Raw genomic sequence first — 26867 nt, 5'->3', positions numbered from 1 at the left:
CTGCTAGTAATTCTACATGACACAAACTGTAGCTTTTAAAGGGCTTGGGGGTTTTTAAAGAAATGAAAATTTAAACTCAAGTCTTGGTACAGAGCCAATGGCTCCTTTAGGACAAGAATATTTAAATGTAGAAGCAATTCCCTTATTTGCATCTCATTTTTATTTACCCCTTCCCTGGAAATTCAATGCATATCACAAGGAACGTGCAGTTCTGGTTTTCCCCTGTACAGTATTTGTACAAAGGACCCGGGACAGGACGCAGTCATGAGTCAATTGAATAGATCCTGGTTCACCTTTCACAGGTGCTTGTTCTGGCACTGCATATTTGCAGATGTGGGGTGGCATGTTCAACTACCCTCATGGCCACATTCGAGAACAGCTTATCAGATTTTGCACATAGACTCAATAAGCAGAAAATCCTTTGGGATTTAGTTCCATCCTGTTCCAAGTGGAGGGAAGATGGGCTTTTGTTGCACATCACAGCAGCAGTGATGGATGAGGGCTTTTTTTAATTAAAAAAAAAGGGTAATAAAAAAACCCAGGTCAGATATCAATGTCTTTCCAAGCCAATAAAGTTTTTTTAAACCCAAGAAGACCATCATGATTCCCGAGTTCAGTCTTTTATTCATACTGGTTTTGGTATCATGAAATCAGCCAGATTTTTCAAGAAATAGTAAATTGTCATGACTAAACCTCTGGCTCCTTGTCATTTGCACTTACAGCCCATTGTGGGAAGCTCTGCAGCCTTTTTTTCCCCATCTTATATTGGAGAGAAGATGGATATTAATAACACACACGTCCACAAACAGTCTCTCTGGTTCTACAAAAAGTTAAAAATGTCAGTAATAAAAATGATATAAGTAATATTCTGTCTCAGACTGTTCAAGAAAAGAGAAATTGAAGCTTTAATGTTCCACTGAGAGATACTGAATAAAATCTTTCCCTTAAGTTTGCACACAGTAATAAAATACTGAGGTTTTTTTACCAAACAAGTCAGATCTGTATGAGAGCAGCTCAGGAGGCTTCCATGGCACACAGTGATGATGGCAGAGCAGAGAACGTTAAAGATGAAGTGTTAGTTCCCTGAATTAATGCCCTGATGTAGCCAAATTTTTTTTGCAGAGAGACATAATAGCTTCTTTTCCTTGTTTCTGAGTTTCCGAGTCATCCTGTAATTCATAACCTGCACGAGTGCAGACCCATCTGACATGAGTAAGTAACATATCCGGCTCCTGGGCTCCAAGCCATGTGTCTCCGTTGTAAACGGAAGTCAGGAATACAAAAACAGCTGTGGAAGAAAGATGAGAGAAAAATCAGAACAGATATTCTTCTCTTTCCACACAGTAATAAAAAACGGCCAAGCTGTTTACCTCCAGGACTACGTTTTAAAATAGTTCCCTAACTAGTTTTCCTAGATGGAAAATCTGGAGTGGCTTTGCCCATGCCAAGCCAATGATCATGCTCACAAGTGGGAACAAACCAGTTTCCTGTTAAATAAAATAGTTTGAAATCTGACCCGTCAGCTGCTATCATTGACCAGCAACAGGAATCAGCATCCATGCCCACACGGACCTGTTTTTTGCAGACTGTTTTCCCTCTTGGAATTACATTTCTTTTATACCTTTTGTTCCAGTTTAGTCCTTGAAAGGGAAGTTTCTTAGAGAGAGTGTGAGTGTTGTAGTGTCAGAAAACCTCACAGAGTAACCATGCTCCGTGCTACCCACCCCTGCCCCCATCCCAAGAAAGACACTGCTTCTGCTGTGGGAAGCCATGAGCCTGGGTGGATATGGGTAAACTAGTTTAAAACTGGATTTAAAAAGCCATGGAATTTCCTAGTTCCTCCCACCACTGCCTCGTAACGAGTGATAAGAACAAGACAAGGCACCTGTCTGGTCCGCATCCTCTTCCGTCGCTGGTGACAGGCACAGGGATTTCACAGGCTTGTGGAAGGTGCTGGACAGGGCCTGCTCCTCCAGTAGCTGCAACATGATGGAACTGAGCACTCCGAGCTCCCTGGAGAGCCCAGCTGAGGCGCTGCTGGCCTGGCTGAGCCGGGTGTAAAGCCTGAAGAGGTCGTTCCTCAGTGTCTCATCCCTGAGCATCACGTGCGCAGCCGGCAGGCATGGTGGGACGTGGTTCCGCAGCCACCTCAGGGCTGGGGACACGTCCTGCTCCCTGAGGAGGCTCTGCCTGGCCAGGGACCTCAGCAGCCCCTCGGTGACCACGTGAGTGGACGCACAGGTGACGGCCACTGCCTCGCCCCCAGGTTCACCAGCTCTGAGGGTCTCCCCTCCCTGTGTGGAGGGTGGTGCTGGGAAAACAGGGTCCCAATGGGCTGCATTTCTTCAGCTCAGACACTTCCACGTCTGCAGCAGTGTCACCTTCTTCCTCGTTTTTTTTTCTGAGAGTGATGATTTTTCTGATGAGATGAGGCTTGAGATTTGTTCTTGTCTTTAGTATTTTCTGTAAGAAGAAAACCCCACCAAAACAAACATCAGATACTCCAAAGGATTTTCCTGATACAAACTTGTGCAAGTAAGGTGCTCTCCTGTGTTGATTCAGTTTTTACCATGGTAGGCACCAGCCTCGTTAAGCAGCCAGATGGAGTCTGCGCTGTTCCAATGGGCTCCGGGAGCTCCCAGGGACTCCAGGCTGGAACTCTATTCCAAACTGGATCCCCCGGCCTGGAGGTGAGAGAAGCTCCTGAAGCCTTACTTTATTCCCCATGGATTCAAATAGCTAAATCCTCCTGTCAAAGAAATAACACCCAAATTCACTACTCAAGACACAAATTGAGGGTGAAAAAAGCCATTCATCTACCAGAGATAAAGAAATCCTCCTGGCCTTAATAGAGTTCAAACTAAACAGAGGATGAAATGCAAACCGACTAAAACAAAGTACTTATCAAATACGTTTGATTAATGTGGCCAAAACATACAGAAATTCATTTACAAGCTGAATAGGAAGAAATTTCCTCTTCACCTGGGATTGATTCTTGTTTTCTCTCATCTAAATTTGTTAGCCACAGAGTATGGAGTAAGGAAATCATTTTATTTATCACTTTGTTTTTCAGAAACCTGAAAAAAAACCCAAAACTAACCAAACAACAACAAAACAAAAGAGAAAACCACGTTTGGAAGGCAGATCCTCACCAGCAGCTGGTCCATCACCTACAGGCGACCATATCCTAGTGCACTTGCCTGAAACTGTCAGGGCGCTCTGTGCAGAAGAGATTTTTGGTGGATGTAAATGTATGTGAGGGAGAGGCAAGGGGAGGAGGAATGTTCTAGACAGCTCAAAGCCATTACTGTGCCACTTCCTGTGCAGCAGGTCCTGTGACAGGATGTGAATTGAGGGTGTTCGTATTGGTGTCTTTACCTTTTAAATTCCAAAGTGCCATTTTGCTTTCTCAGTTTTTCAAGGAAGTGGGTTTCAATTCATGAAGCCCCTCCACGATCATCCCTCCTACCACAACCTGAAAGCATCTTGATTCTGTTTTCAAAACCACAAGGGACACTTCAGAGTTCAGCAAGTTGTGCCAGTCCAGCCCTTGGTGCGTCTGGCTCCCTGCCTGTCACTTTTCATACTCAGTCATGCAATTACTCTACCGTGGACAGCAAAATTGTTCCCACTTCTCCTGTACTTCTCTGCTTACCTTTTCTCTAAGCTGTGCGGGACCCATGTGAGGTGGCTGTGATCCTGGATCAGCTCATAGGCAGCTCTGCTGGCATGGGCAGCACTTTGGAATATCTCCAGCATACAACCCTGAAACAGAAAATATAACTTGTTCTTTTACCATCAAGATCTAATTATCTAACTTGGAATTAGCAATTGGATCAACTTCAAGGTGAAATGAACACCACCTGCTCTCAGCAACTCCAGGGAAGGAAAGACATTCTCTGTTCAAAGCTACTCTTACAAGAAGTCTCCAGGTAGCGAGAGGATTTTGTCCTTTTGTCCAAGATTTTGATACCTGAAATACTCAGGGTGGATGCTCCCAAACCTGAGAGCTACTGGCACATGAGTTTCCCTCCCGCTGAAGCGCAGTTCAGGTAACAAATGTGCTGCCTGGGGAATGGAGAGCCCCAAAAAAGAAAAGGCCCTGACTGTAGGCACAAAGGCACGGTGCCCACGTGAGGCTCTGTGATGGCAGCAACCTGTTCCAGTTGATAAGGGTTTTACTGGTTTATACATAAGCAATATGTCTTAGATATATTGCATAGTTTAGACATAAGCAGTTTTTTTTCCCCCTCCACACATCCAGAAAATCAACAAGGAACAGGTTTTCAAGAAGACAGAGGCAGAGTCAGCTGCTCCTTTTTGCTTTGTGCTTGAGATCTCAAAGCCATGCAAACTTCTGTGCTTTGGGGTGTTTCGGTGCTTTCCTTTTAAATTCTTACCTGGGAGCCCTCATCACACAAAGGACTGTTGAAAAAGCAGAGAATGACCTGGAAAATCCTCTGGCAGTCATGAAGCTCACCGCAATGTTTGTCACGCAGCCCTTCCCCAAGACATCCAAGGATCGGCTCACGCTGTGCTTTGTACTGGAAGCCGCAAAGAAAAATACCACCATCAGACATTTAGACATTTCCAAAAAATAACTGTCCCTAAGAGCATAAAACCTGGTTCCCTGCCAGTGCCAGCTCAGGGCTTACCACAGCTTGTTCTGAACTTCTACAATTCCATTTCCACTGCATGTTTGGGCTGCAGACTGATTGTTCCTGATGGATGTTAGGGATTAAATTTGGAAGGAGTGGAAATTGAGAAGTTGCTATTCCTAAAACACTTCAGTGGAACTCAACATTACTAATCTAAACTCAGAGATGAATGGAAGCTAGCTGGGGCAGAATATGCTGTTTATTGCGCTCACAGAGCATACACAGCACAACTCACTGTGTGTTAGTATGAAGAAAACAACAAAGCCACCACAGGAATAGCAGTTTAAATTCCAATACGAAACAAAAGAAAGATGCTTCTAAATAACCACCGAGGGGAGAATGAGATTTCAATGTATTTTTATGGCCTTTTTCCATAAATTTCTGAAGAATTACTGGATACCTAAAATGGTACACTTACCTCAGAATCAAAACTGTAGAAAAGCTGGAAAAAACTGGTACTTTCCTCAGGTCTGAGTACTGATGTGACAGAAGAAATCTGTTTACCTTTGTGTACATGTGCTCCTCTGTGAAGAGAAAAAGGTGGCATCATTTCTGCCACTCCAACAAACGGACTTGACTCACTGCCTCAGGTCAATGATAAGCTATTCAAACATTGTTTCAAGAATCCCAGGCTTGGAATTCTCAGCAACTGCTCAGCCTGGCTACTTCAAGGTATTTCCCACCCAGGGAACCCAGCACACCCAGCCTGAAACACCACATTTGCTACAAAGCCGATCAAAAACTTGCACACACAGAGGACACGAGGCTCTAGCGAGCCCTCTTCGGGCAGCGGCAGCTCCCGGGGGGATGTGAACAGCAGACCCCGCTCCCAGCTGGCTCAGCCCGGACTCCGTGCAGCCCTCAGCCAGAGCTGCGGGAAGCTGAAACTGTCCCCGGGAAGCCCTGCCCGGACAACCGGAGCGTCCCCCCACAACCCCTCCGCTTACTACGGCCTCGCTCAGCTTTGCGGCAGAGAGCAGCTGCCTCCTGCTGCTGGCTACAGGACGGGGACGGCTCGGGGCAGCTCCGCCGACGGTTCTGCCAGAATGATTTTGTGTTTTCCTCCATTTCTCCGGGGCCGGAGGGCTGCAGGAAGGGGCGTGTGGGGACGGCGGGGAGCGGCGGGAACGTGAGGAACGGGACGGGCGCCCGGCACAAGGGCCACGCCCAGGCCACAGGCAGTGGCAGGACCTCGGCAGAGAGAGGCGTCCCCGCCGCTGCCTGTCAGCGCCGGCCCGGCTCCCGCCCGGCTCCCGCCCACCCGTGGCGCCGGTGAGCCCACAGCCCGTGGCCGCGCACCTGGAAATGCCGCCGAAAATCGCGACCGGGCGGCGCCGGGGTCGGGGCAGGGCACAAGCAAGTCAGGTAGACGCCCCCGGGGTCCTTGCCTTTTTCCCGCCGTCTTTGGAAGGTCAAGCGCGTCGTGCCGAGCCGCCATCTTGGAAGTGACATCACATGATCTCTGCCCTTCTTTGATGCCGTCTTGGTTGTGGGTGAAGCCATTTACGGTCGTCCCACCATCTTTTTTATGGCATACCTAAGGCCCCCCCGGCGCCTTAAAGAGGCACCTGACTAATTCGACTGCCTGAACACAGCCACAGCACTGCCGAGCCCACATCCTGCGTCCGCACACCTGGAAATGCTGTGTAAAGTTGTGCCCAGGCGGCGCCGTGGTCGGGGTCGCGCACAGGCAGTTGCCTGCCATGCACCCGGGGTTTCTGCATTTTTCCCGCCTATTTTCCCGCAAACTTTGGACGGTCGGGCGGCAGCACTGTCCCCAAGCTCACAGCCCGGGGCTGCCACGGACCTCGGGGACGGGCGACAGCTGCAGTGCCGCTCCCTATCCACAGGACGGCAGCACTGCCGCACAGCTCGGCCCGGGGATGCCGGGGGGGGTCGCTGCAGTACCACTCTCTGTCCACACGGTGACAGCCCTGCCGCACAGTTCGGCCGGGGACACGCATAGGGGACAGGCAGAGAACAGAGGCAAAAAAGCACGTGGCCAAAAATCCTCTCAAATGAATGCCCCAAAAGACCCTCAACCACAACTTCAAACATCCTGCCTCTAACAAAATTCAACCCAAAAAAGCCTTTAGTTTAAGCTTTGTTCCACAAAAAATAAAATTTTTGTATTTATTATTTTTATATTTTATCATTACCATTTAACTTTTATATTCATATCTACACCTACTATATATATTATAATATATCTCACATGCAATATTGTAATTAGTTATATAATGGATATTTTTCGTATTTTCTATTTCTATTTTTGTTCCTTATATTTTTCTATTTTTGTATTTATTTTTTAAATTTGTGTTTATTTGTTTATATTTTAAATGATATGAATTCATTTACCTAACACATCAGAACCACCATTATTTATAATAAAGGAGCCTGGTTTTCTAAAGGGGTAAAGATTTAATTTTTATTTAAATAATATTGGCATACTTTCTCTTTCTGTGCTCTTTCTTGGGGGGGGGTGTGTGTAGGGGCTTTTGTTTCAGATTTTTTTTTCTCTTTGTTTTGTTCTGGATTTCTTTATTAGTAAACAAGGAGGTGCAGAGAGTTACAAAAGATAATGTCAACTTTGTTTTATTGCTACCTCTGAAATACACCTTGACACCAAGTTACGGCTCGTAATACTGTGCATGGGTAGAATTAGCCGTGTTAGGGAGTTGAAAGGAAAAAAATGGCACCATGGTGGTGAATAGTGTGAAATAGCTTCTGATTTACCAACATGCATGTGGTAGATTTCCTTGGAAATGTGCTCTAAGACGTACAAAAATTCTAATCAGGATGGAAATTTGGAAAAAATAAATATTCCCTTACTAGAAGCAGAGAGAAAAAACATCAAATAAAAGGAAGGAATAATCTCTAAATCCCAGCTTGCCTGGAAAACAAGCTCAGGAATTTCTAACGCTGAAAACTTTTGGAACAGTCATCAAGTTGGTGGAAGTTCATGGAACAATGGTTTAAAATCTGCTTCCTCTGCTCTGAGTTTAAAGGGAAGTGGGAATTGAACAGGTCTAGTTACTCCTATCCAAAAATTATCTGTGTTTTGTGGGAGTAACAACCCAAAGAAACTCCAGTCTTACTTGTATTTGATATCTGAAACTCTCAGCAGAGTTGGGAAGTTTCAGTGGAACAAAAGAGCCACAATTCCTGCAATAACAAAATTTGACTCAACAAAAGCCAGAAATTTTATTTACAAATCCATGGAAGAGGAGGACGATGACACCATGAACACACTCCAGCTGAAAGCAAGGATTTATTGGAAAAGGCAGGAAATCAAACTGACAGTCTCTGGTTATGGTCAGGCAATTATCCAGGAGTCAGAGAGAACAGTGGGAACCTTGGACTGGGATAAGGCCTTCCAATGGCTTCACTTCCTACTGGCTCTCTCCTTCTTGCCAACAACCTGGAAAAGGAAAAACAGCAGGAATAAAGTTACAAACATAGGCAGGCCATCCTTGATTCAGGCAAACTGAAGTGCAGCTCCCAGGGAGCAAGTCCATGCTGTGCCTCGGGGAGCTCCGGGAATCTGGGATTGCCTGTGGGATTAAAGGGCTGGAAAAGCACACCCACCTGCCAGGTTTAGTGCTGAGACAGAGCAAGGCCTGGGCTCAGGGGCAGCAGTTAGAGCTGGGACTGCAGGAGAACACCCCAAACCCGGGTTAAATATCTGGCATGACACACAGCACGCTCCAGGAGAAACTCAGGTGGGAGAAGCCCCTGGATCATCCATGTTCTTTGCCCTTGGCAGCTTTGCCAGGGCCTCCCTCAGAATTCTGACCTCACCGTGCAGCTCCTACAAAATAGGAGAACTTACGGAAATCATCCAGCAATCCATGGACTTACACTTATTAAGAACCAAAGCTGCAGCAAAATGTGCTCAAACTCTACTGCAAACCAGCAGGTCTGAAGAGACGCAGAAATTTCTTCCAGAGGGGGCATGTTGGTGTTACTGCTTTAATCTCCTGACACTAGAGCATATTTGTACAAAAAATTCATTGAAGCAGCTAAATTTAAATGAGATTCTTTTACAGTAAAGCTGGCCATAAAGGAGTCTCAAAATTAACATATAAGCCACCGAGTTATTTTTTAAAAAAAGGGTGTCTTTGGTGTGTATAATTTTCCAGCGCCTCATGTGTTCAGTCCTTGCCATTTATGTTTACAAAGTTGATGCTTAAGACCTTGTAGAAAGCTCAAAAAAACATCCAGGACAATCCAGGTGTTTTCACAAGTACCCTCACTATGGAGCAGTGCCAGCCCCAAGTGTTTGCTCCCTCAGCCCAGCCCGGAGCAGGGTCGAGCTGCTGCCCAGGACGGTTGCCAAGGGACCCACTTGTTTGAAGCTGTAAATGCAAGGGCCCTGCACTGGAGTGCCAATAAATTTGACATAAGCGACTCTCATCTTTAACGGTGACTGATATTCTCAGGGAATCCACATCACCTTAGATGGGGCATTCCACCATGGATTTCATCCCTCTACATCTGAAACAAAGCTAGAACAAAAGTCCAAGGGCTGCAGGATAACTGGACAGCTCCAGACACCTGGTGGCAATCTAGGAATACCCTCTACAGCCCTACTACACCCTACATCACAAATTTCAAGTCCCCAGGACTTGTACTATTACCCCTACACCCAGACTGAGCAGCAAGGCAGAGCAGCTCCGGGCCAAACACACACCAACACCCGTGAGACAGGACAGGACAAACAAGGGGACACAACAGGGACACAAATCCTCTGGCAAGAAGAATGACCCTGAAGGAGCAGCGAACTAAGAATGAGATGACCGAGGTAAGACTGAAGGCAAGCTGACCAGGCTCAGAGAACCCTGCAGGAAGAAGATGCCAACGGGATGACTTATCCCAAGAGACGCAGAGACAGATGCCCAAGAATCCTACGGTCAGAATCCTCTACCTATCTTGGCATTCTTACAAGACCTAATCCACCGGAACGGATTAGGGCGGTGCACAGCTGGTGATACAGCTCAGAACAAGACCTGAAGAGGCATCAGCCTGCATGCTTGCGAAGAGAGACGGATTCCAACGCGTGTGTCCGAGAACACGAAACAAAGACGCCTGGCCGAGGAAGGCAGAGACCAGATGTGCTAAGACGGATGCCAGGATTTTTAATAGGCCCCTCGAAGGGCTAAGGGACAAGACATGAAACACAAGACACCCAAAAGACACAGAGTGCACAACAGACAAGTGGCACAACACACACCAGGACTGCTCTGCCCTGCACACCTCAGCACTTTGATCCAAAATGAGACTTTCTCTTCATGTAGCCTAAGGGGTCACATCTGGGACATCCCTGTCTCTAAACCTGACTCAAAACCCCTCCCGGTGACTTCTGTCTTAGCACCCCGCTTTCATTCCCTCTGTTTCTCTGAGTCCTCCAATTATCTCTGGGATGTTCTGAGATGAGAATCCACATTGTGTACTTAAGAAGGCTGCCTCTGCCTCTGGGGATTCTTTGCTGTCACCCGGCTGCTGTCTATCTAGTCAGGTACCATACAGAAAACCAAACATCAATGCATGATCTCAGCAGATCTGTGTGCCGGTCAGTGGGAGGGTCTCAGTATACTACCTGTGGACCACCTAAAACACACAAACAGTAATGGATGTTTAGATTTACACCAGAAACACCACTACCCTGACCACACAAATACAGGAGTTTTAGAAAAGAAAACACAAACAAAAATCCACCAAACAAAAGCCAACTATTTTCTCTTAATCCAGCTATCAAATACAATAAAAATAACTCCTATGTCCAGTCTCCTGAAGAAACCTCCAAAGTAAATACCCAGGACCCCCCCACCCTAAAACTAAAAGATCCATTCAACTATAAACAGTATCTCCCAAATTATCCATAACTATAGAACACATACTATAGCCAAAGAAGCTAAATACACAAATCCCTATAACACAAAAAACAATAATCTGATTTTAAATAATATTATACCCCCAAAAATGAACTACTGCCCCTTACCTCAAACCCACCAAAAAAACACTTCACACCATGATAAAAGCCACCCCTAAATAAATAAAACCTCCCCTATACCTCACACTACAACCAATTACACCACTGTAAACCTCAGGAAACAAATCCTTGGAAAACATAATACCCCACCAAAATAAAAACCTCCAACAACAAAACTCAGTTCAAAAACAACCTAACCCACATGTAAACTAAGAAGTCTAATGTAAAATAAATAGATCACATTCCTCATCATACACTATTGCCAAGCAAAATAAAGCTACACAGTAAGTTATTAAAGGCCACTTTAAAACCATTAAACAGAAAAAATTTGGGGAAAAAAAAAAAAAGCTGCTTTTAACAATACACCTAAACTTCAACCAGCCAGGGTGGCCCTACCCAATCTGAATCCCTGCACACAATGATCAAAACCCCAATAGCACATATCAGAAGCTTATCAAAAAAGCTACTTAGTTGTATGTTAAATACAAACCCAACCATAAAGTTATCTTCACTCAAAAACCAAATTACATGTAATAAATAATGCCAAAATAATCAAACAAAAAACTGTATATCATCAAAGAAAGTAACAGTGAATGAAAACCACATTTATAAAATCCCAGGTGGAGAGAAATCCCTCCTACTTTAAACACAAACAAAAACAGAAGAGGAGTTTCATTATTCATTTTGAACTCTTTTTGCCTTCATAACCCCTTTTTCTTCTGGGAGCACTTAAAAGAGATTAGCAAAACAAAGCTGAAAAAGAGAAAAATCCCCCCTACAACTCCACACTGGCTTACCTGCTGCTGCTGTCTGCCACAAAGAAACACTCCACATCCATGTACTCCTGCAGGCACTATAAGAGGCTTTCCCACCACTGCAGCAACCCCACATAGAAACTCAACATGAGTTCCTCAACCTCCACAGCTCAATGGAAAAGTGAACCGAGGCTCCTCTGTTAAACCGCCCCTGGCAGGAACCGCCCCATCATCATTGTAACATCTCACACCTGCAGCTGGTCTGCTCCCTCATTATCCTGACAGGTCACACCTGTGGCTGCTCTGTTCTCGCCGTTTACAGCTCATACCTGGGGCCAGTCTGTCCCCTCAATCATTCTGTGACAGCTCTCACCTTGCAGCTGCTGCCACTCCAAGTGTGAGGGCAGGGGCAGAGTGGACTTGCTGCTTATTCCCCAGAGAGTTCAATGTCTGCACCTGACACGCTGGGGCAGCGGGCTTTCCTTGCTATGGGTAAGGGTCCCTCTTCTGCAGGTGCCCAAGGCTGAAACTGGGATTCCACCTCCAAAAGTCCATATGCCTGAGATCCACAATTCCTTAGGAAATCCCCCAGAAGTCATTACCCTCCATTTAGAATTTTGCCTTTGGAATCATTGCTAACTTGTCTTTCTGTGGAAGTGTTTCAAACATTCATTGAGAGTTCAGAAGCCTGGTTGGCTTTTTTATGACTTAGCTGACAATCCCAGGCTAAATCCAAACACCCAGAATTACGAGGAACGACGGAGACCATTTATAAATACTCCCCTTCCTTGCAACTTTGTCCCTTATCGCAGATGCCTGGGGCAGATTTACTTTCTTCCCAACAGCACCATTCTGGCAGAGATCCTACTTCTCAGACACAAACCGAACGCAAACCTGCCACGGGGGGGATGGGGCGGGCCGGGGCTGGGCTGGTGTCAGAGCCGGGGCGGAGCCTGGGCTTGCAGCGGGGGAGCGGGGCTGGGGCCGGGGGTGAACGGGGCCGGGGGGGATCAGGGCCGGGGGATCTGGCAGAACCCCGGGCCCTCAGAGCAGGGCCGGGGCCGGGGCCGGGGTGGGGGGGCCAGGGCCGGGGTGGGGGGGCCAGGGAGGATCGAGGGAGAGGGCGGAGCCACGGGCCCTCAGAGCGGGGCCGGGGCAGAGTCTGGGGCAGAGCACAGGGCGGGGCCAAGGCGGGGCCGGGGCAGGGACGAGGGAGTAGGACCGGGGGCGATTGAGGCCGGGGCCGGTACGGGGGTAGAGCCCAGGCCGGTGCCAAGGGTTATCGGGGGATCGGGGCCGGGGGGCTGGTGCCGGTTCTGAGGGCGGGGCGGAGCCCCCGGGCCCTCAGCGCAGGCTGGGCAGGGCCGGGGCCGGGTGGGTTCCCAGGGCCCGCTGTCCAATCAGCGCTTCCGATGCCTCAGAGAGCCCACGAATCGCGAGCCGGGTGGGGGTTCAAAAGGGCCCCGGAAGGGGCTGTGGGGATCTGTGGTTCGGTGTGGAATGCTGAGGTCTGTCTGTGTGGGTATGGAGTTTCTCCAGGCTGTTTTAGTGCGGTAAGAATTTGTTCATTTGTTTCTGTATAAGCTGTGCTGTGTGGGATTGTGTTTATTATGTAGAGGGTGATGGTAGGTAGGGCTGAGGGGCTGTTGTTCTGTGTGTTTGTCAGAGTTTCTCTCTGAATTCCAAGATATTCTCTTATGTGTGGTTAGGAGGCAGACGTTGTTTTAATTTAGCTTGTTTTTGGCCTTTTTTGGTGCTGAATCAGGGATTTTTTTGTGCATTCTGTGTCAGTGTTTTCTCTTGCTTGAGGTTTCCTATGGTTGAGGTAAAGGGAATGTGGGGAGTTTTGTGCTGTGCTAGAGAATTTTCTTGGTAAGTTCTTCTATAAATCAAAGCTATGCTATGCCTTGATATGTTTGCAGGTGTAGGGGGGACGGGGACGTGTACTCTTGGGGTATGTTGTTTGGGGAAGGTACCAAAGTTTTCCTGTCTTTTTTTTCCCCCCTTTAATCTCCCGTGACGTGTGGGCCTGGCTGGTGTCTGGTAGTGAAGGTTTTAACTAGCCTTTCACTTGGAAGAACATGGTAGGAAGAAACAACCTTGTGAGGTTTGCTTTCTTGGCGGGTTTATGGAGTGACTTCAATTATAGAATTTCTGTGGAAGGTGCTATCATGTTTCAAAGGGCTACTTATTGGAAGCAGAGACAGCTTTTGAGTAGTGTGAGTTATTTCTGCTAGTTTAAGTTTTTTGTTCCATAATATTTAGGTTGCCTCAGCCCTGGGCAGGGCAGTGGTGCCTGAGGGGCAGGGAAGCATGGGCAGAAGAGTTGGAAAAGGTGTGTGAGACCTCCCTTAGGTGTCCCCAGTCTGGGAAGGGGCTGAATGAAAAACGGCACTCAGGGCAGCTGGGGTTTGTTTGCTTTTGGTTTGGGGGTATGTTGCTTTGTTGCTATTGTTGCTTTGTTTGCTTTTGGTTTGGGGGTATGTTTTGGGGACTTTCATCATGGGGGTTGTCCTGGGTTGAAGTATATTCTATCACCATCTTCAAGAACTGTTGAAACCAGGTGAGGCAGTGCTCCCTGCCTCCTCCACTCTGGCTTATCTTCTGTTAATGGGCCATCAGCACCTTTGCTACACAGCTCACAGATAACCCCCTCCTGGACTACCTCCTGTTAATGGGCCCATCAGGCCTTATCACATGACTCACCATCCCATTGTGGGATGCTCCGCCCAGAGGGAGAAACCAAGCATTCCAGCCTGGATATAAGCTGAGACTCTGAACACCAGAGGGGCGCTTACCCACTGGATTCCCAGAGGACCCGAGCTACCAGACCTTTCTACAGGATCACTGCTTCAGGAAGACCACCTCATCTGGACTGCTTCCATCACTACGCTCAGGTTGTATTCTGACTCTGTCAGTGGTCTTTTGTATTATTGCATCTATTTTGTTTTACTTTCTTTCCTTTTTTTTTATTTTCCTATTAAATTGTATCTCTGACTTGGAGCCTCTCATTTGTTTTGCCTTCAAACTACTACACTAATTAAGGAAGAAAACACATTTTTGGCTGAGTGCAGCCAATTGTCTGAGCAATGCAGGTCCCAAGTGAAGGAGGGGAGACAGGATGGGGTTGGGGAATGTGGAGCAAGGTTGTCCACACTGGGTCAGAGCTCAAGGCACAGCTTCTCTGAACAGGCCAGAGAGAATCTCTCCTTGGGAGATTCCCTGGGTTAATTTCAGCCACTGAATGCTGCAATCACCTCTTCTCTAAACAAAACAAATACACCCTTGAAAATAGGAATGTGGGTTTATTTGAAGCTCTTTGAAAGATTTCTCAATAACTCTAGGAAAAAAGACTTCCTAATGAACTGCACCCGACTAGAGGGAAATCAAGACACAGCCATGGTTTGTCAGGACCTGTTTGATCCTAATGAGCCCCGTGGTGCATTTGGTACTGAGCCCTGGAACCTCAGGGCCTGAGAGGAGATTGCACAAACCTTTCCAGGAGTCAAAGTCAGAAGAAAAACCCCAAGTGCCTGGAAGCATTAATGGGTCCCACTGAGGTCCATGTCCAAAACAGGCTCCTCATGGAGTCCTTGGAGGACAGAATTGGAGGCCAGGATTGCACAAAAGCCTCTCAGAGACTCAGTGTGGGAAGGAAAATACAAAGAACCTTAAACACTCTGGGTGTCTCAAAGCATTAATGAGCCCCACTGAATGTCAATGCAAAGCTCTAAATGGACTAATTAAAGCAGATAATTGGAGGCCTTGATTGCACAAATCTATCAGAAACTCAGTGGCACAAATAAGTACTTAAATTAACCAGAACTTGTCCTGGCCCCCAAACACACCCTGGAGATGTCTGGGGCCATTCATCATTTCTCTGCTCTCCAGCACCGAAGCAACGGACTCTGGCTGCAGCTCTGAGCTGTGCCCAAGGCAACCACCCCTGGCAATGGGGCTGCATGGAGCTGCTCTCAGGAAACCTCCCAAGAGTTGGGGAGTGCCCCAACACCACCTCAGAAACTTGGGATGCACCAAAATTCTTTCAGGAATGCAGAATACCCAAAAACTCACTCAGAACATGGTTACTCCTTTCTTCACCATCCCCAACCTTATGCTGTCCCATCCCAGACTCCACCACACCCTCCCTATCCCCACCACAACACATCCCACCCCTGCTGGACATCAAGACCCCCTTCTCAAGCCTGGTTTCCCCATCCCACCACTCCCAAGCCCCCTCCCCCCCATCCTGCTCCACCCAATGCCCATCTCACCCCTCCTGATTTGCAGCACATTTCAGCCAAACTGCCTCCAACCCCATCACACTTTGAGGGTCTGTGGAATTGAGTAATTTTGGGGTGAGATTGAGTAGTATTCAGTGGCAGTGAGTGGTTTTGAGCTGAGAGATCAATCCTGACATGGTGCCGGAGCCAGCTGGCCCTTCCATGGCACCATGCTGGGAGTGGGACACTCCCCAGGAGCAGGATGACCTAAGGAGTGGCTTGGAAATGATGCTCTACAGCACTTGGGCTGTTACCAGGCACACGGTGGGGACAAGGACGAGAGGGAGAGCTCCAGTCTGGGTTCCAAAGGGTTTTATTCCAGTGGAGGGCCCAGGAACTGAAGACAGGAGCAGCTGTGTGCCAGCTCTTTTAAAACAGGGGAGGTTTCAGGGGAGGGTTCAAATCTTTAGCCAAAGGTAAGAGAGCAGGGCAGGAGTGAAAGGTGGGGTTTAGATTTGATAAACCAAGAGGGAAAACAAGGGGAGGAGCGTGGGTCACCTGAGCCAATGGGGCTTTGAGGGTCAGGGGATTGACAGGGAACAGTCTGGAAGGAAGGGGCAGGTGGGGGAAGGATTGACAACTGGGTAGGTGGGGACAAACTAGGAGAAAACCAACAACCCAGGGAAGTAACACAACAAACCATTAGAACAAAAGACACACAACGCAATCCCCCTTGTCTTTTGGAGTGTCAAGAAGTGGAGAAAACTACAACATCCCCCCAAAACACCCCATTTCCTCCCAAGTATCTCCCTGAATCCCAGATTCCCATTAAACACTTAACAGTTATGCTTTAGATGCCTTTAATGAATTTGTTGATTTTTACACCAATTTTCTTTGTTTCAATAGAATGAAAATCATTCAAAATATTGTTAGGGACTACCAAAAAAAAGGACCACCAACCCAGTGTCTCCCCAGTGCAGATCACCAGTGGATCACCAGTGCTCTGCCCATTGTGGGGATGGAGTTGGAGAAGAGCACGAACCTCTTCCCACAGTCGGGGCACTTGCAGAGCTTCCCTTAGTGGTGCCTCCGTTGGTGTCAAGTCAAGTTAGAGCTGTCTGAGAATCTCTTTCCACACTGGAGACACTCGTAGGGCTTTTCCCGGGTGTGGATCCTCTGGTGGACAATCAGGCTGGAGCTGTTTGTTCCAGTTCTTGAGATTTTAAAAAGAGGATACCAGGAGAAGAGAGAGAGAGATCCACAGTCGCCCTTGGATCCAGTCTCATCTCAGCTGCGGGGAGCTCCAGGGCCGTGGGACGTGTCAGTGTCACAGCTGTGTCACAGCCTCACCTGCTCTGGTCCCTCTCACAGGGGGGTTTTTGGGGTGCCAGGGGCTTGGCCGCCACTTTGGGGCTGGACCAGAGGCTGCAGTGGTTGGGGCTGGGGCAGTGACCGCCCCACCTACACAGAACTTGCCCTGGCCCCCAAACACACCCTGGAGATGTCTGGGGCCATTCATCATTTCTCTGCTCTCCAGTACCGAAGCAACAGACTCTGGCTGCAGCTCTGAGCTGTGCCCAAGGCAACCACCCCTGGCAATGGGGTTGCATAGAGCTGCTCTCAGGAACCCCCAAAGAGTTGGGGAGTGCCCCAAAACCACCTCAGAAATGTGGGATACCTGAAAATCTCTTAAGGAACGTGGAAATCCAAAAACGTCTTCAGTAACGGACCCCTCCTCCCTTCATCATGCCCAACCTTTCGCTGTCTCATTCCAGACCCTACAGCACCTCCCTAATCCCAACCCTAATCTATCCCACCCCTGCTGGACTTCAAGACCCCTTTCCCAAGCCCTATTTCCCCCATTTCATACCTTCCAAACACCATCCCACTAATCCTGCCCCACCCAATGCCCATCTCACCCCTCTCTTATTTGCATCCCACTTTGCCCAATCCTCTCCAACCCCATCCCACCCTGAGAGGCTGTGGAATGAAGTAATTTTGGGGTAGGATTAAGTAGTTTTCAGTGGTATTGAGTGGTTTTGACGTGACAGATCAAACCCTCTTGTCTCTCTGAGTGCCAAGACATTTGGAAAATTACACCAAATACCCCCCACACCCCCAAATGCTTCAAAGTATCTCTCTGAATCCCAGATTCCCTTGAAACAGTAGAAAAAGTAAGGATATAGATGCTCTTGATGAATTCATTGATTTTTACCCAAATTTATCTGTTTTAACGGGATGCAGATACATCAAAAGGTAATTAGGGACAACCAAACAAAAAGAAAAGCAGCCCAGTGTCTTCCCAAAGAAGATTAAAGTGAATGTGGGTCCTCCAATGGGGGTGAGGTTGGAGACTCACATTAAGCGCTTCCCACACTCAGGGCACTCTCAAGGCTTCCCTTACCGATGGCTCTGTTGGTGTCGGGTCAAGTGAGAGCTCTGGGTGAAGCTCTTCCCACACTGGGGAACACTCGTAGGGCCTCTCCCCAGTGCAGATGCGCTGGTGGGTGACGAGGGTGGAGTTGTGCTTGAAGCCCTTCCTGCAGTCAGGGCAGCAGAAGGGCCTCTCCTCTCTGTGAATCCGCTGGTGCACAGGGAGATGGGAGCTGATCTGAAACCTCTTCCCACACTCGGGGCAGTCGTAGGGCCTCTCCCCAGTGTGGATGATTTGGTGGATGATCAGGTGGGACCTCTGGTTGAAGCCCTTCCCACATTCCCCACACTTGTATGGCCTTTCCTCAGCGTGGATGTTCTGGTGGAGCTTCAAGTGGGAGAGCTGGCAGAAGTTCTTCCCACATTGCTCACACTCGTAGGGTCGTTCCCTGGTGTGGATCCTCTGGTGGCTGACCAGGCTGAAGCTTGTGCTGAAGCTCATCCCACATTCCCCACACTCGTAGGGCCTCTCCCCAGTGTGGATGCGCCGGTGGATGGTGAGGTGGGAGTTGCGCTTGAAGCCCTTCCTGCAGTCGGGGCAGCAGAAGGGCCTCTCCTCTCTGTGAATCCGCTGGTGCCTGAGGAGACGGAAGCTGGTCTGAAACCTCTTCCCACACTCGGAACACTTGTAGGGCCTTTACCCAGTGTGGATGCGCTGGTGGCGGATCAGGTTGAAGCTCCAGTTGAAGCTCTTCCGACACTCCAAGCACTTGTGGGGCTTCTCCCCATCATGAAGTTCCCCATGGACCACCAGCTCAGAGCCCTGGCTGAAGCTCCGGCCACGTCCCTTGCACAGGGTGGGTCTTTCCTCCTCAGAGCACCCTGGATGGGTTTGGAGCCCCTCCTCCTGTGGCATCTCCAGGGATTTTCCTCCCTGTTGGATTCCTGCACTGCGGAGCCACTCAGAACAGCCTCTTCCACAAGGTTCTGCCACGGAGATTTATCCTCTCTGGTCTCCATCCTCAGCTCTTTGTCTAGGGCACGAAGGACAAGGAGAGGATGGGATTTGCCTCTGTGCCACAGGGAAGGGGAAGGAGATCCCCCAAACTGATCCTCGGCAGGACGGCGTTGGCAGCAGCGTTATCCTGCAGCCGGGACCAGGCTGGGCTGGGAGATGGAGCAGGAGAGAGGGGGAAAGGGGCACTGACTTCCTCCTCACCTGCCTGGATGTTCTGGGGCATCTTCCTCTTCCTCCCAGCCTCCTCCTCCACCTGGCCAAGGTTTTGGAATTGGAAGTCCTGGTTTGCAGTGAAAACAAGGGATGAGTACATTGAGTTTGAAGGTTTCCCTGCCCAAGTCCATCTCTAGAGGTCATCAGGCATCTGGGGTCCAGAAAAACCACCCAAACATTAAGATTCAGCCCTGAAAATGCCTCCCAGGAGTTCCCTGTCTCTGCTCTCTCCCCTTTGGTGTTTGGGGGTTCCCCCCATCCCAGCTGCTGGGAGCCACCCTTGTACTGGGGGTTCCCCATCTACTTGGTCCCTGCCTTCCCCAGGCTGCTGGGAGTCCCAGGAATCTGAAAAGTTCCCCCCTTTTCCACCTCCCCACCTTGGGATGCTGGGGGATTTTGGAGTCCTGGGGGCCCTTCTCCACTTATTCTCTGCTTTGGGGTGCAGGGGCTCCAAGGAGTCCCCCCTGCCCCTCTCCAGGCTGTTGAGGGTCCCGCCAATGGCGGCGCTCCCCCCTCTCTGGGCTCCCCACTTTGGGCTCCTGGGGGACACAGGGCTCTGCTCCTCCAGGCTGCCTCTGCCAGCAGCTGCCACTGGGACCCCCCAATGTCCCCACAAGGGGCATTTTCCACTCAGCTTTGCAGTTCTTCATTCTCCAAACATACCCCCACAAAAAAACCCCAACCCAGGGACCCCCCAGGATATCTGGGCCCAGTTCCCCCTTCCCGGTCACCTGTGGGAAGGGGGGTGATGATCCCACACGTGGGGGGCTGTAAATTCAGGGAGTGCTCGACCTCATGGTTCCTTCTCTTTTCCCTGATATTCCTTTGCCTCTCCTTTTCCTCTTCCACCTGCTGCTCCTCTTCCATCCCTCCTCTTCCTCCTCCCTAACCCCACCTCCTTCTCCTACTTCCATGCCTTCCCGCTCCCCTTCTCCATCCCTCCTCTCCCAGCCCTCCTCCTCCTCCCCCAGGAGCAGGCACACCCTGGGTGCCCCGTTCCCGAAGCCCTGGCAGCCTGCGGGAGGAGCGGGGATGGAGCCGGGACAGGTCGGGATGGGCAGCGCGGGGCTCTTGGCTGCTCCCACCCGCTGGGGCCGGGGGAAACCGGCCCGGGGAAAAGGAGAGGGACCCTGGCTCGGGACTTCCAGCCCTTGGGGCTCCTCTTGAGAGATCCAGGATGGGGGGAACTCAGAGAGGGGTGGGGGATCCCAGGAGTGGCATTACTGGGAGGGACTGGGCTGTACTGGGGTAACTGGAACTTTACCGGGGCAACTGGAAGTGACTGGGAATGACTATAGCATGCTGAGGGCAAACAGGATATACTGGGAGTGTCTGTGACCATAATGGGGGGACTAAAACCACACTGGGAACAGCTGGAACCATGCTGGGAAGAACTGGGATCACACTGGAGGTGACTGGGAGTGAGTGGGAGTTACTGGGTCTGCACTGCGGGACTCTGGGCATGACTGGGACCATGCTGGGAGGGATTGGGATCATCTGTGGAGTGACTGGGACTATACTAGGGCCAGCTGGAAGCATCTGGGCCCACACTGGGAGTGACAGGGAGTCACTCAGGTCATGACTGGAATAATAATGGGAGTATGTGGGAGTGACTGAGATCATACTGGGGGTCACTGGAACCATACTGGGGATGACCAGGGTCATACTGGGGGTGACTGGGTGCAACAGCTCAGACTGGGAGTGACTCGGATTGTAGCAGGAGTGACTGGGATCATCCTTGAAGTGACTGGAACCATACCGGGAGTGACTACGGGTCCTACTGGGATCATCCTTGGAGCCACTGGGATTACAGCAGCTGTGACTGGATTGTGACTGGGGGTTACTGGGAGCTACTGGGCCCATGTTGGGAGGAAAATGTGGACACCTTGGGAGCAGCTGGGATCAACTGGACAGTACTGGAATAATGCTGAGCAGGCTAGGACCACAAATGGGGAAACTGGGACAATACCGGGAACAACTGGGACCACACTTGGGGCAACTGACAGAAATTGGGAACATGCTGGAGGACACTGGGAGTAACTGGGAAAGACTGTAATCATTCTGAAGTAGCCAGAATCTCACTGGGGCAACTGGGAGTGACTGGAAAGGACTACAAGCATGCTGAGGGAAACTAGGATATCCTGGGAGTGTCTGTAACTATGTTCTCGGGGCAACTGGGGGCAATTTGGATCTTACTGGGAGGAACTGGGAATAACTGGAACTATTCTGGCAGCAACTGGCATCATACTGGGATCACAGTTAGAGCAGCTTGATCCATGCTGGGTGAGACTGCGATTAAACTGAGAGCAACTGGAACCATACTGGGATTGACTGGGAGTGGCTGTGAGCAACTAGAATCACACTGAAAGCAACTGGGAGGAACTAGGAATGACTGGGAGCATGCTGAGGGTGACCAGGATATACTGGGAGAGACTGGGAGCCATGAGGATCATACTGGATGCTACTGGGGTCATGCTGGAATTGACAGGGAGCAACTGGGCTGACACTGGGGGCCACTGGCATCATACTGGGACTGACTGGGACTGACTGGGATTAGACTGTAAGTGATTGGGATCATACTGGGAGTGGCTACAATCATACTGGGATTACAGTGGGTGTGACTGGACCCTCAGCGGGGGTTACTTGGGGGCTACCAGGCCCATGCTGAGAGTCAACTGCACACACACTGGGAGAAACTGGAAGCAAGTTGGATGCATGCTGGTGAAAACTGGGATGTACTGGCAGTGACTGGGATAAAACTGGGAGCAACTGAACCATGCTGAGGGAACTGGGAATTCCTGGCAATGACTACAAGGGCAACTGGGATATACTGGGAGTGTCTGAGACCATGCAGGTGGTGACTGGGACCACACTGGGAGCCACTGGGAATGTGCTGGGGGGAACTGGACCATGCTGGGGGCAATGGGGGCAAGTGTGAGTGACTGGGGCCTTGCTGAGAAAGACTGGCATCATACCGGGAGAGACTGAGACTGTACTAGGGGCAACTGGGAGAACTGGGAACACAGCAGATGAAAGTAGGAGGAACTGGGAGCAACTAGGAGCCTGCTGGGGGAAAACTGTATCATTATGGGGAATAATAGGGAGTGACTGGACTTGTACTGGGATCCTACAGGGAGTGAGGGGAAGTGACCAGGATCATACTGGGACTGACTGGGCTCATCCTGGGAGTGTCCACGAAACTGGAACCACACGGGGGAGAAAACTGGGCTCATCCTGGGAGCAGCCACAGCCGGCACCGGGAGCCCCGAACCCCTTTCCCGGCCATCCCGCCCCTCCAGCCCCAGCACCCCCCAACGGGGTCCCGGCAATCCCAGGGGTCTCCCCCTCTCGGGGTCCCCGCTTTGGGCTCCTGGGGCTCTCCTGTCTCTGGGGCCCCGCTCAGGGGGTCCCCAAAGCCCGGATCTCTGCCGGGCTCCCCAAACACGGTGTCCCCCGGTCCCCACGTGGCCCTGGCAGAGCTCAGAGGGCCCGGCCCGGGAAGCCCAACCCCCACCGCGGGTGACCCGCATCCCCCCACCCCCAGCTGAGGCTCTGCCAACGCCGGGACCCCCCAAAAATCTCAAATCCAGGAAGTCCCCGGGATATTTGGGGTGAGTTCCCCCTCCCTGGGCACCTGCGGGATGCGGACCAATTGTCTCCGGGTGAAGGAGCTGCAGATTCAGAGAGTGGGGAAAGCACGTTGGGCTTCCTCTGCCTTCTCCTCCTCCTTCTGCTCCTCCTCTTCCTCCTTCTCTGTCCCTCCTCTTCCTCCTCCTTCTCCCGGCCGGGACACGATGGCCATGGGCTGGGTGAGTTTGGGGGGAACAATGGGAAGGGGGTGGGAGAGGGCGCACAGGGGGATGTGGGACCCACTGAGGGTCCCCCAGTTCAGCCCAGGTGTCGGCGCAGCCCCACGGATCCCCAGCGCAGCCCCACAGGTGCCGTGGCAGCCCGATAGATCCCCCAGCCCCGGCTCCCCGTGCTGAGCCCCGCTCTGGCTGTGCCGCTCCTGCAGCATCTGCAGCTCCCTGGTGGCCCTGTGCCGGTGCCGCTCGTTGTGCCGGCTCTGGCCATCCCAAAATCCCGGCTGGGCTCCGGCCGCCATCCCCGGCAGCTGAGGCTCTGCCCGGTGCCGCTGGCGGCGGTGGCGCTGGAAGGGGATCCCATCCAGGGAGCCCATGGACAGGAACTGGGGGAAGCCTAGGCCGGGCTCGGACAGCGTCACGGGCAGGGAGCACAGGGAGAGGAGAACTGGGGGGACACGGACATTTGGGGGCTGGGGAGTCACAGGTGAAGGAAAGGGGCAACGGGGAGAGCTGGGAGATCAGGGAAGGGGCTTTGGATGGTTGGGAATAGGGGTCCTCTGTGTTGGGATAGGCGGGGCTGGGTGCTGGGAAGGGCAAGAGTAGGGGTCCAGGGGGTCTCTGGGTCATGGAAAAGGGGGCTCTGGGGGCAGGGAGAGGCGGGATGTCCGGGAAAGGGGTGCAGGGCTGTTGATGCCGGATAAGGGGGTGCAGGGTGGAACCCATGGCCGGGAATGGGGGTTCGGGGCAATGGCGGCACCCAGGAATGGGGATTTGGGGGCCCCTCTTTGGTGCCTGCCAATGGCAGCCGGAGTGTGCAGTGACGTCACCGGTCGCCGGGCAGATCCGCAGGTGCCCGAGGGAGCACGGGGGGAGCGCGCGGCGGAATTCCCGGGAATTCCCCGGGATCCCCTCCTGGCATCCCCCAGGACCCTCCTCGGCCACGCCCTGCGGGACCCCCAGGCCGGGCTGTGCTCAACTCCCAGCGCCTGTGCTCTAACTGTGCCGGGAACCCACGGGCTTTGGCCCAAAGCGGGGGAAGCGCCGCCATCCACGGATCCATTTTTTCCTGCGGCTGCGGCTCCCACCCCCGGCGGGGCAGGACTGGGCGCGGGGACTCCGATCCCTGATTCCCGATCTCCTTCCGTCGCTCTCTGCTGTGCTCTCCCTTTCCTTTGGGTGATCATCAATGGCAGACCGGCTGAAGAGCCCCGTGCCCAGCCCGGGTTTCCCAGGAAAGGGAGGCCTGGGGGTGAGGTGCCCTGGGCTGGCCGGGAATGGGGCTCCAGGGCTCCCCGGGCTGATGGAAACAGGGGATACGGGGGCTGGGAGAAGAGGATCCCCGGGCAAGGGGGTGCAGGGCGGTGTCGGTGCAGGATAAGGGGGTGCAGGGGGTCCCGGAGCTGGGGAAGGGGATGCGGGGGGTCCCAGTTCCCAGGAATGGGGATTCCAGGGGGTCCCGGGGGGGCTCCCTAAAGCCCCTCCCAGGGGGGAGCAGGAGCTGGGTCAGGAGCTGTGGGGTTAGAAAAGGGGGTGAGCCCGGCATGGGGGGACATGGGGGAGTCACAGGCGGTTCGAGGGGGGACACGAGCCCCGGGGACCCCCCCTCACCTTCTCCCGCAGCGGAGGCCGAGCCCCGGGCCTGGCAGATGAAGCCCAAGACGAAACCCCCAAGCCCCGGCAGCATCTTGGGGAGGCGTCCGGCGGCAGCTCCGGGGGCGGGAGGGGCAGGATGCGGAAAAGGGCGGCGGCTGCTGGGAAGGGACAGGCATGGACTGGGAAACCGGCATACACCAGGATGCACCTGGATACATCGGGATACACCGGGCCCAGCACTGGCACCCACTGGGAGCAGGGAGCGCTGCGGGGCGGGCTCGGGGAGCGCGCGGGGATGGCGGCTCTGAGCGGAGGGGAAGGGATGGAAGGGCTGGATGGGAAACTGCGGAGCTGAGGCTGAAGGGATGGAAGGGCTGGATGGGGAACTGCGGAGCTGAGGCTGAAGGGATGGAAGGGCTGGATCACAAACTCTGGTGCTGAGGCTGCAGACGCGGGAGGTCCTGGCAGGCAGGTGGTGCGGGCCACAGAGCAGCCACAAAAGACTCAGAGCAGGGCCCAAGAAGCATCAGGGGCGGGACAGGAGCGACCCCGCTCCCAGCACAGCAACAGGCCTCGGGTTAGTGAGGCAGGAGATAACCGGGCCCCAGGTCAGTGGCTGCTCCAGGAGCAGAGGCTCACCCCACACCAGAAGAAACAGGACCGAGCTGGGCTTCTGCAGCAGCAGTGAGTTCTTTTCCCCAAACAGCAGCTACATCACTCTCCTCCGAAGGCTCATATTGGTAAATGATTGCAAGTTTCCCCTCCCTGCCCCGTCTCAAGCGCCCAGCCATCAGTGCCTCTTAGCAACACAATGGGAAAAAATTCCACCGGTAAGGAGGAAAGAAGAGAAAATGAAAAAAACCTACACTCAACCCCCAACACTGAGGTGATACTGGGGGTGACTGGAACCATGCTGGGAGAGGCTGGAATTATACTAGGAGTGAATGGGAACACCTGGGACCATGCTGGGTTCATACCGGGACCATGCTCAGTGTAACTGAAAGTGACTGGGATCATACTGGGGGTGACTGGGAGCCACAGGGCCCATGCTGGGAGTGACCTGGGCCTTCCCCTGGGTGGAACTGGGGGCACTGGCCCAGCTGGGGCTCAGGGTTGTTCTCTCCCAGGGCTGCCACCCGCGGCCCCACAGAGCCGAGGAACAGGGGACAGCTGAGGGACAGGGGACAGCTGAGGGACAGGGGACAGCCAGGGACACTGAGCTCCAGCACTTTGGGCTGTTGTGCCCGGACTGTTGCCCTTGGGCTCCCAGCACAGGCCAAGGGGGGACAATCCCCTCCAGAAACTGTTGTTGGCTTTAAGCTTTGCTCTGGAACATTCCCAAGGAGCCACCTGCAGTGGCTGGAGCCCGGCCGGGTGCCCGGGGCCACCAAAGCCACTTGGGCAGTGCCCTCCTGCCCCGGGCAGGGCAGAGAACAGCCAAGGAAAGGCTCGTGCTGGGCTCAGGGCAGGGACAGGGCACTCCCCTGGCGCTGCCACGGGCACAACAGAGCCGGCCTGGGGAAAGGATTGGCATTTATGGCCCATGGAATCCCAGCAGGGATTGCTTCTCATCTCACTGCTGTCATTGCATTGGTCAGCGATTCAAACCATTTCCCCATGGAATTTCTGCGGGAGTTGGCTGGGGGGGAGATCCATCCATGGAATTCTCACCTGACTGAGATGAGAGTGGGGTCATGCCATTAAATTCCATGGGAATTCCTGCATTCCCAAGTCCCCCCATTTCTGAATCCCACATTCCTATAGGAATTCCCCTTCTCCCACACCCACCCTTGTGCTCCAACGCCTCCCGACCATATCTGATGTCGTTTGGGAGCTCTTCAATAATGATGTGTACCAGGTAATGCTTCATCTGCTCCACCATGATCCCTTTGGATTCCCAGCACCTCTGGGGGATCCAGGTGGCACCGTGGGACACTGAAAAGCTCCCAGATCCCAGGTGGAAGGAGATGAAATCCCACCTGTCATAGCTGTACCTGTGGGATCCATGGATGCTCCATTGGACAGGAGGTCACAGCTGGAAACCACCTGCACCGTGTGGAGACCTAGGAATGAGGAGGGAACAGACCCATGGAGTTATGTCCCAGCCCCACAGAGTCCCTTGGAGCTCCCTGGATTCCCATCCCAGCCCCACAAATCTGCCCCATTCCCACAGATCCCATCCCAGCCCCTCAGAGTCCTCCATTCCCACAGATCCTAGCCCAGCCCCCGGCTCCCC

General features: G+C 52.0%; 2 long non-coding RNA genes and 1 pseudogene across 2 annotated transcripts; all 3 read right to left on the bottom strand.

The window, feature by feature from the left end:
- Positions 1-612: 612 nt before the first annotated feature.
- Positions 613-3516, bottom strand: LOC136297857 (uncharacterized). Its single transcript, XR_010723238.1, has 3 exons — positions 2570-3516; positions 1886-2463; positions 613-1288 (listed from the first exon to the last, which is right to left on the bottom strand). It is a non-coding gene; the product is annotated as an uncharacterized lncRNA (long non-coding RNA).
- Positions 3517-7515: 3999 nt separating this feature from the next.
- Positions 7516-11594, bottom strand: LOC136297848 (uncharacterized). The gene is made up of 3 exons (XR_010723236.1): positions 11448-11594; positions 8247-8469; positions 7516-8079 (listed from the first exon to the last, which is right to left on the bottom strand). It is a non-coding gene; the product is annotated as an uncharacterized lncRNA (long non-coding RNA).
- Positions 11595-16705: 5111 nt separating this feature from the next.
- The window catches only part of LOC136298057 (zinc finger protein 850-like), a 47545-nt pseudogene continuing 37383 nt past the window's right edge, over positions 16706-26867 (bottom strand).

Source organism: Chamaea fasciata, unplaced genomic scaffold, assembly GCF_029207755.1.
Source record: "Chamaea fasciata isolate MVZ Bird 193981 ecotype frontalis unplaced genomic scaffold, bChaFas1.0.hap1 SCAF_16, whole genome shotgun sequence".
NCBI classification, from domain to species: Eukaryota; Metazoa; Chordata; class Aves; order Passeriformes; family Sylviidae; genus Chamaea; species Chamaea fasciata.
Note: the sequence above shows the minus strand (reverse complement) of the source record. Positions and strands in the feature narration are given on the sequence as shown.